The sequence below is a fragment of the Bombus bifarius genome, unplaced genomic scaffold (assembly GCF_011952205.1).
Source record: "Bombus bifarius isolate JDL3187 unplaced genomic scaffold, Bbif_JDL3187 scf7180000007991, whole genome shotgun sequence".
Lineage (NCBI taxonomy): Eukaryota > Metazoa > Arthropoda > Insecta > Hymenoptera > Apidae > Bombus > Bombus bifarius.
The window spans coordinates 680485-687833 of NW_022884372.1; the positions used below are offsets into that span (position 1 = coordinate 680485).

General features: G+C 34.8%; 1 non-coding gene across 1 annotated transcript; it reads left to right on the top strand.

Annotated features, from left to right (window-relative positions):
- The first annotated feature begins 2415 nt into the window (after positions 1–2415).
- Positions 2416–2498, top strand: Trnal-uaa. The gene has a single exon. It is a non-coding gene; the product is annotated as a tRNA-Leu (tRNA).
- The last annotated feature ends 4851 nt before the right edge of the window (positions 2499–7349 follow it).

Sequence of the window (7349 nt, forward strand, 5' to 3'; positions counted from 1 at the left end):
ACTCATGTATTAATTTCAAGATTTTGGAAAACACATACATATACGTTTGTATACATAAACGTTTGTATATTTAAAAATATATGACACATAATAATATATAATAAAAGTAATTAAAGTTGTAACTATATATATATATATATATATATATATATATATATGTATATGTAATTACAACATTAATATATATATCATGAAAATAAAAATGATACTTCTATTTTCTACGTGATATCGCTAGGGTGACATAGTAATAAGTAATAAAGTACAACAGTAATAGGTAAATAAAGTAGTTTGTATAAATTTATATACACATACAAGAAATTTTTAAATTACATATCCTTATGAAGGATTAAATAAAAAAGAGATACCTTTATAGTTAATAAATCGATATTAATGATTTACTTATAGTTCGCTATTCAGTATGATCAGAATGTTGGTACTATAGAGCGACATCATTATACTGTGCAAATGTATATTTGACTCTACATTATATGTCTATTATGGTATTCACGAGGGACACACAGCAGTGCACGGTCAATAATGTGAAAATTTTACTTCCCAGAATTAGGTATACGCAATGTCTGGAATGCTTGGTTAGGTAATAAGTTAATATTCCGACTGCTATCAGGCTGAATGTTCGAATTCCACACGTATTTCAGTTGTTGGCTTGAACATCGCTTCATTGCTACTCAGCCGTGCAAAGTGTCACGAAGGATAGGAATATTTCTGTATCTTGAATAACACATTCTACGTGCATAATAGTAATTTTGAATTTTAGTATTTTCGCGCACAAAGAATTGATGCTCGTTTAAAGAGGCAGTTATTAAAAAATTTGGTTTTTATTCACGAGAAATGCTGAATCGATGTTTCATTTTATGACTTTAATACATTTTGCGGATAATACAATCGTGAGTACGCTATATGGATGACATAATAAAGGATCACGTGCTTCGATATCGACTATTACTTAATGCACTCTGGGAGTTTTAAGTAATAGTACTAATTGAAAACATTTCTTTTGTTTATATCGATGCCTGTAGTGGCTCTGATCGATAACCTGCTTGCTGTTAAAGTAGGACACCTGTTGATTTCTCGTAACAATAAATTTATTCTTCTTCAAGAAGTATAATTAAGGAAAAAAAGAGACATAGACACGAATCATTGATTAAAATTTTCTGTGTGCAAAAATGTATCAAAGCAATATACATATAGATACATATATGCAATTATAAAAAAAGTATTAGGACACTTTTCTACGATATCTATGTATAAGATTACCTTGTTCAATCCTTTTTTTACGATATATTAATTACTAATTAAAACCTTTGATTATTAATCTTATTAACTTTTGAGCTTAAATCTCAGTATATCGTAATTCGTTTCCTCGAAGCAGTTATATAATATGAATAAATAATAGAAGACATATAATAGACTAAATTTTTTATGAAACGTAAGATTTCAATTACCGTAAAGTTGATATGAGATTTTAGAAACGTTTTGTAGCCGATATGGAACCAAAAACATAATGGTTTTAGAACTGGTATATAGGAACCGATATAGAAATCATATCGAAATGGATGGAGTTATAAATTTCAGTGCCTTGTAATAGTTATTCGCGATAAAGTTCTGTATATTTCAAGAGATTTGAGATCGATGTGTCTAATAACTGTTTTCAACTCCTACTTACGATGTATTTAATGCTCCGACTGAAAATTATATTTTACAAAAGAATTGAACGAAGAATCGTGTTTGTTCACAAATTTACGCAAGATTTTCTATGAAAGAGACTTTCCTGCGCCACTATTTTTATTCGTGACTGCGTGTAACATAAAAATCGAAAGAGAGCTAATCATTAAATATGTCTATTCCGAAATAACCAAGATCAATAAATGATAACAATGTCGAATTTGAGCGTAATTACTATTCACGATTTGTAATTATTAAACGATTATTATACAATTATTGCACTGTTTCATCATGGTAAATAAAATGAGCTAATGAATTATTTAAAACACGCAATTCTATATGCAATTAGTATTCATAAAGATTGGAACATTTCTCAGTTTATGAATACTGACGACGAAACGTTGTAGGTACTAATTACAATTTGCGATAATTGATTATCTCGCAATGTAGATCGATACATACTTGCGGTAAGTCACACGTTTCAAGATGCCATGTATTTTCTAGATTAATTTCTTTATGCACCACTTGTAGGTATTTTTAGAAGATTTTTAGGAGATGTTGTTTCTGCATTTAATGCAAATAATAAGTGTATGCAGGATCAACTGTTCGATTTATTTTATGTTAAATAAAAATTTAAGAATATTTTAAAGAAAATAAATATACATGTGTATAATAATTAATTTTTTATTATTTCGATATTCATCAAGAGATAAAAGTGAAGTCGAGAAGACAGCTAGGTTGGCCGAGCGGTCTAAGGCGCCAGACTTAAGTTCTGGTTCCCTCTGGGAGCGTGGGTTCGAACCCCACACTTAGCAAATATTTTTTGGTGCTGCCATAGTGCCATGGCGACGAGCTTATTGCTAGTCAGTCAACTTCTGACCCGAAATTCGCGGATTTCAATTTCCGTCAAGTAGATATCTCCACCAAAAGTTAGTCTACCGTAGATGTTTTATAGGTGGTAAAGGTCTGTCACTATTTCACATCATTGGCGATCACGATACTCGAGTGCATACAAGATCGTAATACAAAAACATACTAGAACGCGTGTAATTCACGTTCATATTGGTTGATTATAAATTTACATTGATTATAATGGATAATATTTCGATCATTACCTATATTACGAAACTATTCAGCAAGAATTACTTATCCCTTTTCTCAATAATTCTCAGTAACGCTACATAATTTTCTAGTTCGTCTTTTTTCCAAATTATACCGTGAAACGTTATACATTCCCTTTGAACAGCTGGTATCGACAAAACGAAGTAGTAGTAAAAATCTGTGTAATAAAATTCTGCATTACTCGTCTGTTCGCCATGCTACAGTCCTCGCCTGGGTTTATCTAAAAGTCTAAAAGGTTTGCTTCCTTCTAGAGAAATTAAATTTAATACGCTGTGCTCCACGTACGTTATATTTCTCAGGAAACAAGAAAAAACAATTATCTTTCTTTGACCTTACTAAATTCGTCTCTAAAAAAGTTAATAGGATAACCAAGTTAGTAACTCAGCTTGTATATTCGACCCATTCGCTTATCAAGCCACACAAACGAACAATCCACTAATTATCATCTCCCTTCTACTCTTCCCTTCATAACTTAAGCTATCGCTCATCTGGAATCTCGCTAGTGACTTTCCCTTTCTGAACATCGCGCTGAGCAAGAAAACGCGCCCGACGTTGGCGAAATATCCTTTCGCGAATGGGAACGTTACGTTAGGTTAATGCAGACGTATGAATTACTGTCACGTAGCGGGAAGGTTTTCTGGACGGGGATGCGTAATTTGTACCGGTGGCTGCAGCATCGTGAGATGAATAAATCATCTGGCACTTATCGCGGCTAAACTTTTCGAAATGTACGAGACCCACAAGCTCGCGGCTCGTGCGCGCACCTACGTTAGTTTCCTACGTAACGTCCTTTTTGGTCTCGCGGCTTTCAGAAGAAGACAGAGAAAGGAAGAGAGAAAGAGAGAAAGAGAGAGAGAGAGAGAAGGAGGGAGAGAGAGAGAGAGAGAGAGAGAGGGAGGGAGAGAGAGAGATTCGAAAGCGTCGAAAACGATTTATATCCGTCAGAAGGAACCGTCGCGGATTCCGTCGCTGAATTATTGTTTGTTTGACATTCTGATCTTCTTGGGCCAAGAACTTTTTTCTTCTTTTTTCCGCACGGTTAAGTGGAACAAGAAGAAAAAAAAAGGAAAAATCCAGGGAATGAATATTTATCAGCCTTTGGCCGGGATTAGTCGCGGTAATTCGTACGTGTCTCGGCTCTTTTGCTGGATTACATAAATTTGGGAAAAGTACTTCTCACTGCAGAGATTTCTCGGATGTTTCTTTTTAGGGAACCGAGATATTTATAGTTGATGCTTTGGATAATTCTTTTCATTTAATGCGATCTATGTTCCTCTTTTTGCGTACCTTTTACAAGCGCTTTCTGTCGCTAAATGAATGAATGAATTTTTCAGTTGTAAGCCGATGAATGGTCGAGTCACGTTCTAGAGAATTATACAGTTACACGATTATGTAAGCGTATACGTATCTCTTTGACTGTCGTAATGCAATGAGTTTGCATTATGACAAAAATTTTATCATTTTATAGTCATCATGATCTTTGTATTTTATATCATTTTGTATTATTATTATTTCGTACAGTACATATCTTTTCAAAGAGATTAGGCGGACAAAGGATAACTTTTCAAAAACTCTACTATAGTTTAACGAAATTAATACTTTCCATTCTTTATCAGAGTATAGTCAACAAAGAATAAAATTTTACAGCAACGATAACAAATTTCTTCTTAAAGGATTAAATGTAACAATCTATTATCTTATTTTAAATTCAACGTATAACAATATATTCGCAATTACCATCTTGCTCTTTGCAATTAACTGTGATTGCAATTAATACTTCGCGAATCATAAAGAAAGCTCTTAGCCTCGAAACCTTGTAAAGTTTTGCACAAAAAGATGTGCTCGAAATCCTTTATTCTATTTCTTGCAGCTTGTATATTTTCGATCCCGTGAAACCATCCAGCCAAACGGGAATACTTTTTGCTGCATCTTCTGCCAAACGGAAACTCTCGTCGAAACTTTCCTTCGTACTGACGTTCGCCGAATTTTCGTTGTCCCGATTTGCAAGCATTAGTTGATCAATTCCGCGACTAATAATGATAAAAGCCGAGTTGTTTCAGGGTGAAACCGCGTAAAAAGCGGCGGATAGCCCTGTTCAACGACGGAAATAACCGTGGCTCCCGGTTCATTTTCATTTCTCCAACGGAACGGTCGGAACAGATGGCAAATTTTTGCCGGATGCCATGTAAAACCGCTTTTAGTTCTTTCCACGGAGTTACATCGTATTTTCAGAGAGAAGTCGCCCACTTTGCGCGTCGCTGCTCCGCACGGTACCATTTTTCTTTGCGATTCGTACATTTGCACTCGGCTGAATTGTTTATGTAATTAGATCGGACGCGGTCCGGTGGTTTTTATCTGTTTTGAGCGTTAAGGTTGTGTTCGATATAGGAAAGAAGTAACTTGATGTCAATGGAATCGCAACGAACGACTTGACAAGTGAAGTTCTCAATTTTCAGTTCGTTTTGAGCGCGGAGCGAATCGTTAAAAATGGAAAAAAGCCATACAGTGATGAATAATTTTGTTGGTTTTGTAAATCGATAATTACCGATATATATATTACAGTACATATATCGATATTAATATTAATATATATTAATATATATGATGATTAATATATCATAACTATATACATATATATAACGTGATTAGTGCGATGAAATACTTATTAGATCGAAAGACGCGATTTTTGTGAGATCCTATTGAAATTAGTAACAATTTATTGTTAACAGGCATGCAAGAATAGGTAATATAAGCTAACATGCAAAGTGTTCCAAGTATGACCGTAGATTGATAAAATTAGAAAAATCTATAAAACTGTACATACAGGTTTCAACGCTAGAACTTCTTAAAATATTGAGAATAAGGAAAAGGTAGGATACAAATTAAATTGTTCAGCAATCATACCTGAAGTTCTGTATTTTTCAATGGATCCGTATGAAGAATACTTTCCCCTTTTCCACAAATTTTGTTACTACAGTGAATTAATATTTGAGAACAGGATTTATAAAAGCAAAACAAAATTCTGGAGTATCCACGTTCATTTTAGCATTATTGATTCGATCAATATAACGACAAATAATGCGATAATAAATAATAGCAACGAAGTAATTCTTGTGATATAAATTTAACGAGCTTCTTTTTGCAACACTTTTCAATTGTGACAGGGTAAATAAGTTACTATTTTTAAGCTCCACTCGTGTACTTTTCTTTCTAAGTAAAAGCAGCGAAGTTTTACGATAAAATTTCGCGCCGGAACTTCGAAACTCGGATGCTCGTTTGTCCACGTGAATCATGCTTATAAGTTAAGAACAATGAGCCCATTAGAATCGATAGATAATTCTGCACAGTTGGATCGTTAACACGAGAATCGCTCCTCGTAAAATGTTTCCATATTCATTGGAAATACTACAGGAAACTCTACTATGTATAAGATGATCGAACATCATTACAAGCAATTATTCATTTCGAATGTCCTTTAGATTCGATAAAGCATTAAATATTTACCAAAAACTAGATTTATTGATGTATACGAATTTGATAAAATAAAAAGATGTAATTCTTGGAATTATGTAATGATCTTAAACAATAGTATCTTATAATTACTAAGTTTGGAAAATTTATTTTTCCAATTTATAATTCTTTTCTAACACCGCGTTTACTTATTTAAGCTTTCATAATTTAATAACTGTCCTTTTATAATTTCAAGATATTTATTACGAACGAGACATTAATTTTTTACAAAAAATAAAATATACAGCTATATATACAACATACTAAATTTCCTGGATGAAAAACAAAATATGATAACATGCGTAATGGTTTCATAATTGTTCGTCTGTACACTTTCTAATACACGCGCAGCTACCGTATATAACGCGCGTTTACCAATTTTACCCGATAAACGAAACGTTATTCGGAACAACAAGAAAGCAACAAAGCTGAAGCTACCTGTCGCAACGGACTCTTCCAGGTCGTCTCAACTCCTAATCCGATTCGTATTAAACATTTCCAACATCGAAGGCGTCGATTCGATTCGAATTCGAAATCGAGCACACCATATTCCAAACTTGAAACCCGTCGACGTAAACGCGATATCGCCATGAATCAAATTTAACCCTTGTACAATATCTTCGACGCGATACCTACGGACAAACGATTGCATTGCGGTCCCAGCGACGATAGATTTCCAGCAGATGCATGTTCTTCGTGCGCACCTCGAACGGCTGCCCGAAATCATTGTTAGTTTACGAGCGTTCGGAAGCCGTGGCTCGGTCCCAGGCGGGCGTTACTCTTCGGCAAACTCAAACGCTCGCGATTTCCCAAACTTCTTTTGGTGTCGATGAGAAAGTGAAACGGCGAACGTCCACCGCACGTGGCGTACGATACTCCGTGACACGCGTAAATCACGCCGCCAGGGGAGTTTCGCAACTTCGACTGTCTTGCGAGCCCGAAATCACCGATATAGGGGAACGTTAAGGGGGCAGAAAAGAGAGAGAGAGAGAGGGAGGGAGGGAGAGAGAGAGAGGGAGTGAGAGAGAGAGAGA